The sequence below is a fragment of the Cyclopterus lumpus genome, chromosome 20, assembly GCF_009769545.1.
Source record: "Cyclopterus lumpus isolate fCycLum1 chromosome 20, fCycLum1.pri, whole genome shotgun sequence".
In the NCBI taxonomy this organism is placed as follows: domain Eukaryota; kingdom Metazoa; phylum Chordata; class Actinopteri; order Perciformes; family Cyclopteridae; genus Cyclopterus; species Cyclopterus lumpus.
The window spans coordinates 13272323-13285823 of record NC_046985.1 but is presented as its reverse complement, the minus strand read 5'-3'; positions in this window follow the sequence as shown (position 1 = coordinate 13285823).

The following is a 13501-nucleotide window of genomic DNA, read 5'->3' as shown; positions in this document are numbered from 1 at the left end:
ACAGGACGTCCATCACATCTAATAGGTTAAAAACAATTTTAAAAAGTATATATATATCTAATAGACTTGGTGATAAGGATGCTTCATTAAAAAGAGTAACAAAACAAAACCAAGTAAAACAAAACCATAAATACAACTAAATTGGTGACTTAAACCAAACAGCAGTGGCAGTCCACGTCTTTAGCCCCCATCCAGTAAGCTTGCCGGGGAACTGGGAATCTCTGGAGCTGGACCTAGAGTCAAAGACAAAAGGGTGGAACCCACGGTAAATATGCCTCAACATAGAAAACTAAAGTCCACCACTAACGAGCCTGGGGTTCAGAGAGAGAAAGGTAGCTCAGGGTGTGGTTTATAAATGGTAGCCCAAACAAATTTGGAACCAGGAAGTAGGAGGTGCTAAGGCCTAGCCAGCCCTCCAGTTGCCCAGGACGGACATTAGACGGCTACATTCGCAATGGTCTACCCTGACCGAAATATATTAAGGACACTCATTTTGTGTTGTTTTTCATGTATTGCTAATTTGACTAGCAGCTCACAGTATTTTTGAGCATAATTTATTTTTGCTTTGCCCATTTTTTACAGAGTAGTTCCCAGCATGCATCACCCGACATGCGTCTCTTATAAAAGAGCTGGATCAGCAGTTTTGGGGCAAAGAAATGTAAGTGTTAAAGCTCAGCTGGCTGTTTATCCCTTTAACCATTCTCCAATAGAACAATCCCAAATGCATAAATGTTGTTGACGTAGAGATACAAATGTAAACCATAGCGCTACGTCAGAACAAGAATGCATAACATCCTATTACATTGTCCAAAAGCAGTCATACATTATTGACAAAATAATCCTGCATAAATGTAATGGAATCTTGTTTTCAAACGAAGTAGGCGGCAGTTTTCATACAATTCCCAGGTGTACAGCTAACTGGATGCTTGTACAATATGGGTGAGTGCACACTGAGTGTCAACTCATAGAAGCCACCCTGACACATAATAAACAGCAGCTGCCAGGCTCAGCATTGTACGGTTGACAGAGTAAATTACAGCTCCTCACTTTTAGAGATGCTGTCTAGACAAGTACAAGACATGATGATAGTAGAGTGGCCTTGAGAGAGAGAGTGAAGCTGAAGTCTGAAGCATTCTGTCTACTTAGGCAGGATTTTCTTATTGTACATACTGAATATGTGTAATATTAGATGTCTTGTCGGAAAGAGGAAAGTCCTGTCAGTACTTGTTTTTCCTCCCATCTTTCCAGTGTATTCTCTATTGACTCAGTATGCCAATAGCTTCCTCTTCTAGTGATTATGAATGATGACAGCTATTTCCCTGCTGTCTCAACTGTAGTCATACAAGAGTGCTCTCTTGTCATTTTCAATTTTCAAAGATGTTAGATAAACAAAATGATGCCGGTTGAATATTGTCGCTCCAACCCAGATCAAGGGTTGTTCACTCGGAACAAGATGTGAAAAAAGAAGCAGGCTATGGTTCAACACACATATGCTCACAACAAGATCTGTATAACTCTGGAGATATTCATATGTAAAGTCATTATTAAAGCTCCATAAACAGTTTTCTTTAACAAAACGTGTCAATGATGTTCCTGCAGGAAGGTGTCCAATCAAAGGGCTTTGGATTTAATTGCAACAGTGATTATTGACCAACTCCCCAGATGAGACCATTTCTTCATTCTGTGACAAATTGTCTGTAATTTAAATGTTTACAGAGCTAACACGCTGGAGAGATTGTACACACTTTGCTAAATGAGTTTTATAGCCCAAATGTATACATACACAAGGACAATGATCTCTCTTTTTGATCTTTCTATCTTTCTCTGTATCAAACTAAATGTCCTGAATAGTCACGTGATTATAGTATCTCTTAAGTTATTCTGACCGCATACGTTTTGTTTTTTAGAAACATTTGGCAATCCTGGAGGAAACTGATGCAGTCTGTGTTTTCAGCTCATTCATTTCTGGTGGTTTTGTATGCACCTCACGTACATAAACACAAATCGAAGAACAAATTAGAACAATGTAGCTTCAAAAGACACTGATGCTCATTTCTCAATCTTGCTTATTTAAATTATTTGGCAATAATTCTCTGCTCACAAATGCTCACACAGAACCATGGAGATAAATATACTATTTAATTAACTTGACTTGTTTTTCTTGCTTTCCAAGAATTGGCATACTTTGGAGAGAAGGGAGTTGATTGAACTACGAGTTCATTTGCAAGTCATTTACTGTAATGTTTCTGACAAATGAACCCACAGACAGAACATGTCTGAAGAAAGTTTACAAGGTCGATAGCTGAAACAGGGCTCAACAACTGGCAGTGTGTGCAAACAAGCCTAAAGGAGCTACGGCTAACTGATGGTTGAGAAGGGAAATTAGGGTCTGAAATGATGGGAGAGTTTTTGACGAGCAGTCATGAGAGTGAGGACTCGGTCACAACAGAAGTGTGCAAATGGTTAAGTGAAATACGATGTGCTTGAACCTTTGTAACGTAGGAACTAATCACTGAGCTAACTCTCGTAGCCAACCAGGAAATATGCTAGTCAGTCACAACAGCTCTCCAAAAGTATTTCAGTTTTTTCTATAGACGGACATTTCTTGGCATTGTGTTCACAATTTCTAATCAATAAAGAGTCACTGAACAGGCGGAAAAAAAGGTTATTTGAGCTAGCTAGGTAAGCTACGATAGCTACTTCTATTTGGGTCTCTCCAGCTCCCTGCTCCCATTAAGCTTAATGTCAGCTCTGTTAAGATGGCTCGCTGTTTGTCCAGGGTGTCAAGTTCAACACAACGCAAAAGATGTGTGCGTGGATAACTCAGTTTTGTCTACATCAGTGGCGAGCTTTTTATCCATTGTAATTTTGAAATTCCATAATGTACCCAACAAGTCATGTCAGGCAGTCAATAATAACCGGAATAGTGTCTGGAAGAGCTGACAGTTACTAGGCTGTATATATATATACAACCCTGGGCTAAGAATCTATCTGCAGACGGGTTTAAAAAAGCCAATATGACATTGGCATAAAGATAAGGAAGACCTCAGGGAAAGAGCAGGGATAGGGGAGTTGGTGAGGGCGTATAATCTTATGAAGTCTGCTCTGGTCAAGTGTGAGAGGACCTTTCTCCCTCCTGTGGCTCAGTGGCAGAAACCATTGGCAGGTAGGTGGAATGCACACTTGCCGTGGAGTTTCTAAATCACGATATATATTTCTGTTGTGATGAAAGAACAGAGGATTCAGAAAGAAGCTGGTGAAGAAGCTTGAGGTGCAACCAACTCTGTTCATCAGAGAATGTGTTCCATCAAAGCAGCAGACAACGTAACTTTGAAGACGGGCAAGCTGTGTTTGATTTCTAGGAAGTCAATGAGAGCTGCTCGATGTGTAAATCCCAGCTTCTCTCATTTGACTCCACCAAGTGAGCATGATTTCACCACATTTAGACTGGAAGGCAGCAATAAATTAGGCTAGACTTAGTAAGATTGATCATATGATATCTGTGTAGTTAATTTTGTTTGAAACAATATCCTGGAACATCATTAGCCTTTATTGACGTAACAGCCCTGTAATTAGATTTGTGATGGTAACTTAAGTCATGATTGAAGCTGAATAATACTGTGACCATGTACATTATGTAACATAATACTACTTGTAGTACCGTGGAACTGACTCTCTTAAGGGGGTATCTGAAACATCAGAAAGCTTATCAAAGAGGGCAGTCTTCCTTGTGATAATTGAAGTGGCCTCAATGATTCCAGACACCGTATATAGAGAAACACCATGCTGCCAATGACCTTGCAGGAATGCTTCCGTCATTCTGGTCACATTTCTACCTGGTTTAACATTTGATTGGTATCTGGATAATTACATCCGCATCCCACCTGGTATTATAAGACTCTTCATTATCTCAATTCTACCTGCATTGGGATCAGATGTCAATATGCAAATGTGTCAACAAATAGGGCACATCCCAGGTCGAGGGGTGAAATGCTGTCAGACATCATTTTTTTTAAATCACGATTTTGCGAAGGGAGACTTGCAAGCTAATGAAGGTTGAGCATAAGTTCAGTCAGGAAAACTATACTTGTGCATAGACTTGTAGTATATTTCTCATACATCCTCACGCATGCTCACTCATAATTTCCTTGCTGCCAGTGTTAGGGGCTGTCAATCATGATATCAGCTGTTCTGATCAGCAGGTCTCTTCTATCCAATAGTGCAACGACACAATAACTTCATTAACTTTATTTAAGTTATGACATCGTTAGTCTATCATCCTGCTGCTGTCTCTTTTAAATATGACTGTCAGTTCATTCGTGCTGCTGTTATGCGCCGCCTTTTTCTGCCCAGTCCTGAGCAGATTCATCAGCTTCCTCAACTCATCATCTCTCAGCCTCATCAGACACCACCACTCCACGGGGGATTTATCCTGCTGCTGCTCAGGGCGGACGCCCCTCGATTACAAATCTCCCTGTAGAGTCCAAGCACCAAAGACTCATAATATTTTCTTCATATGACTTATCTCTCCTGATTAATATGCGTTTAGCTTTTGCCAGGTAGGAACATGTTAGGCATATTTTTTCTTAAGCATGCGGTAAATGGGGTATTTGTGACTTTGTTGCCATGTCTGAAGCTGACTTGTGAACTATTGTTAGTAATATTGTATTTATGTGTAATAGTCTGTATTTCCAGTATATACTGTTACTGATAGCCATGTCATTTATTATGTCTGTCTTCAATCAACTAAGCTCCACAGGGAATATATGGTCTAATAACAGCACCATTGCCACCTGCAGTTTTTTCTTTTAAACTGAGGTCTGCGGGAGCCACTTTTGATAAGCATAGCATGAGACATTAAAGAGAGAGCATCTTGTGATGGGATCCCGCAAGCTGCGACACTGAATCCGGCATCAAACCACTCCCACGTTTGAACTCTGCCTTCATTTTGAGCTCAACTACACACGCCTAAAGTTTCATGACTGCGGCTAGTGAGCAGAAAAGATGAATTAAAAATAGAAACTTAAGTTTGATTTGAAAAGCTAACTTTGAACAAAAATCAAGTGATTTCCTTGACATCATATCTAACTTTGGTTTATTGCAGGTCAGATAGGTCGGAGATGAACAAATTATAAACACCATTGACACTTTAAGAAAGGTAATCACCTCTTGGTCAGAAATGTATTAATTCTGTCAAATTTCTGAAATGTTATTATCATTGACATGGACTGTCTTATGTCAGATAGTGACCAACATGTATGTAACTTATTTTTGTTACAGATACTCATTTTTTCTGAATGGCCACAATGAAGGTTTTGAGTGAAATGACAGATAATGGAGGGAAATTTTTGTCCAAACTAATGACATTCCCATTAGCCTCAGATGTCATTTGTGTTGCGTTAGTGTCGTGGACCTTTAAGCACTCAAACACACATAATAATGCACAAACCACTGGGTTTAGAGTAAAACTATTATATTGTATTTACTATAAGAGAGACCATGAACCACATCCCCAGATACGGAGATGGGTGTTTGAACAGGTAGATATGTACAATGCATTGTTATAACGTCCAGAGGACAAAGACACCACATTAGCTTCTGTGCTGCTCGTGCAAGAAGGTTGATTAGTCAACAGGTCATGACTTCCTTTCTGCTCAATGTCTGCTACCATATCTAATGTAAAACAAGCCTTACTTTAATTTCCTTGAGCTCACGATACATACAGACACAGGAGCAATTATAAAGCAAGGACCATAAGCTACTCAGGAGTTGTGGACATGAGGTTTCTTCCCAAAGGATGTGCTACACATGTCTGTTCTACACATTAATAAATAATCAACGTTTAATTTAACGTTTAAATACTAGTTAACTTTCACTTTAGCAGACTAAAACATTACATTAAGATGGTGAACATGGCAAACAGTATACCTGCTAAATCTAAGCGTGTTAGATTGCTGAAATTAGCATTAGCATTAGCTCAAAGTTCACATGGGCCAAAGCAGTCGAACAGAGACACTAACATTGCATATAGTATATCATACAATTCATAATGAGAGGCATGCATTATATATATATATATATATATATATATATATATATATATAAATATGTATGTGTATATATATATGTATATATATATATATGTAGGTATATATATATGTATGTGTGTATATATATATATATATGTATATATATATATATATAAATATGTATGTGTATATATACATGTATATATATATACATGTATATATGTACATGTATATATATGTGTGTGTATATATATACATATGTGTTTGTATATATATATATATATATATATATATATATATATAAACATACAGTACATACAGGATATGGTGTGTTCAGTAACACAGGATGTTATTGTTTACAGATTCTGACTCAAATCTGATGCAATGACAATGATTTATTGATCTGACTGTATTTACTGATCGTATAAATTAACCGCAAATGAATGAACAGCAAAACGGAGTGAAAGAAACTTCTTTCATAATCCACGCACGTATGAGCAGAATAAATGCAACTAGTGCAACACTCCCAGTAAATAGAACAAAGATGCAGGGAAAGAAGACACTGCTAATGGATTCACTCTGTACAAACTAAATTATTTCCCGTGCACACTATAAATGCATTAAAAGCACCATCCCAGCCTGATTGTACACGCAGCTTAAAGCTTCATTCTTAAATGAAATCAACAATTGAAGCACTCTATTTAAAGACTCAGGCTTTACAAGTGTACCTCAGAGAATTGGTGAATAATCCATCTTTTGACTGGCTGTTCATGAAAAAGAGCTTTATCATCTTTGTTGGAAAGAAAAAACAGAGCGCAAAGAAAGGTGAATATTGTATTTAACTTCCATCAGTGATCTGGAACACAACTCCAAATCAGAGTAATATTGTTCTGTGTCAGCTGGATGTGTAATGAGGTTATTGTTTGCTTACACTTTGACCATGTCAGAAGAAAAATAAATGAATGTCCTTTATCAACAGGAATATAGGATGTATGTTGCATTGATGCAAAGTAAAAAACAGTGCTAATGAAAAAAATAATCAAGGGTCAACACGTTGGCATACTTGTGAATATATACAGGTATATTTTTTTAAAGCCCCTTAAAATGTGGTTATGTAGTTCTCTGCCATATCATGTATTTGCATTTGTTATCAAGCCATTTAAGTATTTCCTGCTGGTCCTATAGAGGTGATAAATGGCTTACAACTACTTAAAAAGTTTCCTCTTCCTTCATCTAAAGGATGTGGCTCAGTCTGTGAACTCTGTCAAGAGTAGTTAGACTGCAGACTATATAACCATGCCAGCAGCACCTGGAGCAGTACACAGATGTGTTCCTGTTTCCTCCAATCGTAGCCTGTTGCAGGTCAGACCTGTCTTCCTGCCTTCCTGCATTCATCGGCAGTGTAGTGAACCTCTCTTTGCTGGCTTCAGAAGCTCTGGGAAGTTCTGGGCGGACTGGAAAGCCATTACCAGGGTTGCACGTGCCGGCGCCCAGTCACCCATCCTGTGGAAACTCTTCCTGTATCTGTGAGTGACGGCTGAAAAAGAAGAGCTGAATCTCTGTGGCCATATATCAGATTGAGACACGTTTCAGATTCTTCACGTTTTAAAGTAATAATCTGAAACAATCTGAATTTTAAATTCCTCACTATACACGATACAACAACTCTCGTGCTTGATTAGTCCAAAATGAATACCAATAATTAACAATGTCATAAACAAGACTCTATTTGACTGAAGCGTATCGACTGGAATTAAGGGTTACCAAGTGTCTTTTGTTTTGCTGATTGCATTCATAAAAAAATCTGTTATGTTTGTCCTGCACACACTGACTCACCTGCATGTTGCTATTTGCACTTATTAGACATTCAGCACAGTGGGAATATGTGATACAATCACTGTCTCTATTTTAACCTCTGAAATGGTCAGAGGGGAAAAAAACATTGTTTTGTCCTAGTTAAGGCACAAAAATAGCACAAAATATGTGTCCCATAACAACAGCGACTGAGGCTATTTCTGCCTTTTCAGGCTTTATCAAACTCCTTATGAACAGCTTTGAACAATGGGGTTTGCCATGACTCAAGCAGCTAAAAATAATAATTTAAAAAATATCTCTGTGTGTGTGTGTGTGTGGGGTGTGTGTGTGTGTGTGTGTGTGTGTGTGTGTGTGTGTGTGGGTGGGTGTGTGGGTGTGCTATCAGTATATGTGAGGTCATTTTCTTAAGGGGAGAGAGGTCAGTGGATAATAGCTGCAAAAGGAGGAAGCACCTGTTCTTTCTCAATCAACACACACACAGTGCAGCTTATTCTTTTGTTAAAACAAGATTACGAGTCTAAAGCCATGCTAGCGTTATCTGTGAGACTGTGCTTCGAGTTAAATGCTAGTTAAACGCCTGCCACATCTTTTGTTTCATGAAACGCTGCAAAGAATCTATTGCACTCTTCATTACAGATGAATTTGCACATTTGAATATACTCACCACTGCATGGTGCCAGCAATGAAAAGCAAACACTCACTGGGGGTGCAGTCATATTGAGTTATCGCTATTTTTCAAGCTCACACTGGTTTCCATTGTGCTGGTCCTGTAAGGGAAACAGTTTCCACTATCTAAAACTTTTACTCCTAGTAAACGAGACTCAATACATAACCAACCCGCCACTGGAAATGAAAATGTCTGCCCTCAATCCTAAAATGCTATTGTTCGCCAGTTTTATCTGGTCTAATGCTGGTTTTGCCAGATGCAAGTGTGGCTGAAGGGATGGACGTTTGGGGCAAACTACACTGAACACACCAAGCAAACATAGTAGAAGCTATTGTTATTAAACAGACACAGGCAATAACATCTGATAATTGTCAAACATGCTGCAGGTTCCAGCTTGCTCACAGTATTGAAACCAATTTCCACTGTGAATACAGGGATATCAACATTTGAGATAAACTCAAATCGATGCATTCACCTCTACACGTTGAATGCTTTTGACTGAATGTTGAATATATTGTTATACAAAGGTTAATATTCCAAACGTCGCACTTTGCCCATAGTCATTCTAAAAAACTATAATGATTTCTCAGTAGTTACAGGAAGTGATAACAAAGACCCTCCAAGGCCGCTTTGTTTACTGGCGGATATTTGTTTAAGGTTCTATTACGTTCATGCTGGAATACAGGAAGGCTTTGCCTAATGAAGCCTCGATTCCTGTTGGGCTTCTGCTTAAATTAATTATAATAACGAGACAAAGAGGCAGCAGTCTCAGGCATGCTTCTTGTGGTTTGGGATGATGTTTGCGTGCATGCGTGTTTGGCTGTGTGCCCGTGCAATCACACACACACACACACACACTTAAGTGCCTTCCAGCATGATGACAAGCTTCTCGAAACAGTTTTGCGAGCTGTGATTACATGTGTACATACATTTAATTTGGATTTAAAGGAGACAGCAATTAAAGTCAGATTATCCTCTGTTCCTATAGCTTCTGGCTCTCAGTGGAGGATATCATACAGCAGATAGCATCTTTAACCAGTCTTCCCAATAAGCTGAGACGTGATACATCCCTGTCCATATTCTGTGTAGCTTCATTGTGCTGTGGCGGTGTTGTTTTAGCTAAGACAACTTAACACTGTAACTAAAAGGGAAATCAATATATTTTTCTTTGCATTAAAAAGCTCCAGCTCCAGTGAATATTACTGTAAGGGACGACCTCGTATAACATTGTCTTCATTGGGCTTATTGAGATCTGAATGCATATTGCTAAAAAGATCTGGGAGGGCAGGAAACATGAGACGTCTCAATGAAAACGCTTCAAGCTTGCAAATTAAATGTGCAGCTTCATGACTAGAGTTAATGAACTGTGGTCTGGAGGAAGGAAAAGACACAACTGAGTTTTCGATATCAGTTTTGAGTCCAAGCTGTCACATGAACACACAGGCAGACATGCGTGCACATATCAGCGCACACATGACTAGCTCACTAGCTACAGCTAAATGTGCTAGCTAGCTGGAGACTAATGCACCGGTTAGGCAAGTGAATGAAATCAAGCCAAGGAAAGGGATAATTTCCTGCATTTAGTTGAAATGAAATGAAACTTTTTTTTTAATTTTGCTAGCTAGCAAACATACTCATTACACTGGCTAAAAAATAAATGGCAGGGGTCACATGCAATATAAAATGTGCTTTGCATTCAATCTGACAATCTTCAGTCATAATAATTCTATCAAATCTAGTATTTGGTAGTAGCCTACTTGCTATCAGAAGTTAGTCGCGAGGCCTGTAACAGAAAGAAAATGTTTAAAATTAAATGAGGTAAGTGCTATGTTTATAGAAACAAATTTAGACAAGAAACAAAATGCTCTCAAAACACTATTTCATCGTGAGAATTTGTACGTGACTATACAATTATCAGGGGATGACGAGCACCATTCTCAAGGAGCTTATCTCTTTGTAGAGCAGAACAGCAGACGGACAGCTGAGATGAAAACCAGAGTCACTGGGTCACCAGGCGGTTCAAAGAGAGAGAGGGGTTGGAGGCATACAGGCAGCAACTGAACGACAGGAGACAGATAACAGCGAGACAGAGCAAACAGACAGATGGAGGAAGTGTAGATACAGTAGCTGAAGATTGACTCCTCTGACAACCTGTTGGGGAAAAGAGAAGGGAAATCATTTTTTTTTTATAAGGCAAATTAGTGTTCGATCAGTTACTCTATGTAACCTGAGATGAAGTGAGATGCAAAAATCCAACGAGCAGTGAAGAAGAACAAAAAACTGCCATTAATGGAAGCTGTGCTGTCGCTCTCAGATGACGAGGAAGTTAAAAGGGCAGAGACCAAACTTACCAAGCTTGTCGTCTGCTCTACCGAGTCTTTGGTTGTTGTTTTTTTGGAGGACGCTTCCTCTATTGTCCCACGTATTGATTTAAGTGTGTAAGTGCTGCATTTTTCTGATAAAGCAGATGTATTTATTCTCTGTATCTCTGCTCTGTCTATATAGTCAGTACTGTAATGTCACATATGTTTCTTATCATTTTGATGTATATATAGTCTGCAATTGGAGGACTTCCCAGCAAACTCAAAGCAGTTTACAAAAAAAAAAATAGGAAATAGGAAAAAAGCAATAGCATATAATTTAACATTAGTAACTGTAATTGTATTGCTGGTTGGAAATGATGAAGTGTGTTCAACAGACAGTACAGAAGCAATTCTTCTACCACCCGTAATATTGTGTTGCAGCCAAGTCTCAGTGGGTCACTGAATCAATAAAAATCATTTCAGTAGACGTATAAAGAGAAAAGTCTGCGTAGGCAGATGGTCGGAGTGGATGGGTAAGCACAGGACTTTTACCCAGGAGATTGCTGTCTGTATCCTGGGAGAGACCAAAAAACGTAGCCTACTCGACTTAAGTCATCCTAAATTTACTAAACCTAAGTTTCATAACAAATGTACTTATTTCAATCAAGCGTGAAAAAGGAAACCAGCGCAGACGTACCAAAAACATGTTTACATCCTGGTACAAAAAGAGGTGTGTGTTTGTGAACTGTACATGTATGCCTGTGTGTGTGGCCACATGTGTACTTAAAGCTATATTTACATGTAGTATGAGCCCTGTAAAGTGCCATGATTCAATACCAAAGTAAAGCTGTCTAATGTCTGTCACACTTAAGGGCTGATGAAACCACACTAGAGCTACTCTGTCTACGCCTTTGCTGCGTCATCACGCTGCACAGAGCACCGAGTCGTGGTCCTCCACTGCGTTTGCACGGATCTTGTATCCGCATGTGTCACTCATGACTGATTTTGGATGGCAATTGTAAAACGTGAGAGACGCTCAGGTTCTGTCTCAGCATCCATTGCATATTTTCCATCTATTCATTGTCTGCATAAGTGCATTAAGGGAACAGATCATTAGCATTTTTCAATCATGCTCAATTTAATCAATTAAAGGATGATATTTGGTGCATTTATTTATTTTCTCTCTTTTTTTTAATGGATTTCTGACAACCTCCTAGTTCTATAAGATGAGCTCAAGCACTTTGCTATTCATGTTAAACATGTGTTCGTTGTAATTTAAAATGAAGGTAGTTGGATGTTTCAAACATTTATTTACTTATGACTTTGAGGGAGTTTTGACCTCTGTGCTCATTTGGTAAGTTTGTTGTTACAGCTGACTGGGTGGTTACAGTTGGTGGGAGGCATGTCCTGTGTCATTTAATGTCAAGTCCATCCCAGCCCTTATACAGCCCATGATCGCGAATATGACATCTTCCTCAAGCAGCTTTATAAGCTGTACAGCATACAACATCCTATATCCTTAAACCAACAATTTAGCAAATTACTTTGATGATATGTATATATGCAAAATATCCTATTTGCATGGTTATTTTCCTCCTACATCAAAATGTGGGTATACAGTATATGTCTGTTTAGATAGTACATAAAGTCAAGGGGGCAATAGTTATAATAATGATTTACATAATCATGATTTGTTATAATACAATCTTTCCATGTACCCGCTTGGCTGCTGATGTGTGGGGCTTCCCACACCCCTGGTTGAAAATCACGGGTCTATTCAATGTAAAATGATATTGATTTTACATACACTGACGTCCTTCATTAATTAACACTATCATGTTCACTCCATACAGATAAATGCAGTGATGCTGTTGTATTCATCATGTTGGTAGATGGATGATGGACGATGGGTGGACGGATACTGCCAGGGGCATCATAGGTTTTATTGTCAAAACTCATTGTACAAACACAAAACAGTATTTTGTATTCTATATAATTAAAAAGCTTCCAGAAGTATTGACACCTTTGTAACATGTGCATTAGTCTTATACTAACCCCTGCTATTTGTGGCATGAACAGTCTTTTTGTGAATGGAACAAAATGCTCCGGGGGGTGGACTGTTGAAGCTAAGGTTATGATGGAGTTTGTGATGTAAATGCTCCAATATCTGTGAAATAATTATGTTCTCCTTTGACTCTGTGACCTCCATAAAGTTATTGATGGTGTGTTTGTATTGGTCTCCTTTTGATGAGGGTCTGGAAAGGCAAAATGTCCTCATTTGAGGGAGATCATCAACATGGCTGTCGTGCCTCCGGGGGCCCTGAGGTAAAAAAGAGATTTACAGAAATATGACTAACAATCAGCAATCAAAGGAGGAAATGAAACAGCGACAGTATGTGGCTGATGAGGAGCAAGTAGGAGAGAAATCATTCGGTGACATGCAGGCTGTCTAAATATGGCACACTTAGTTGACATACAGAGTTGAATTATGGCATCCATTGTAATGGTAAGAATATGTTGTCCCTGTTTCCGAAGGACACAGCACATGTGTCATCCTGTTCCCATCAGTGGGTGCACCAGGGACAGACCAAGGGCGGCATAATGGGACACAAGATAATGACATCTGTAAATCAATCAGAATCTATATTTCTTATTCCCCACACTTTCATTCTGCCACCCACCACCCA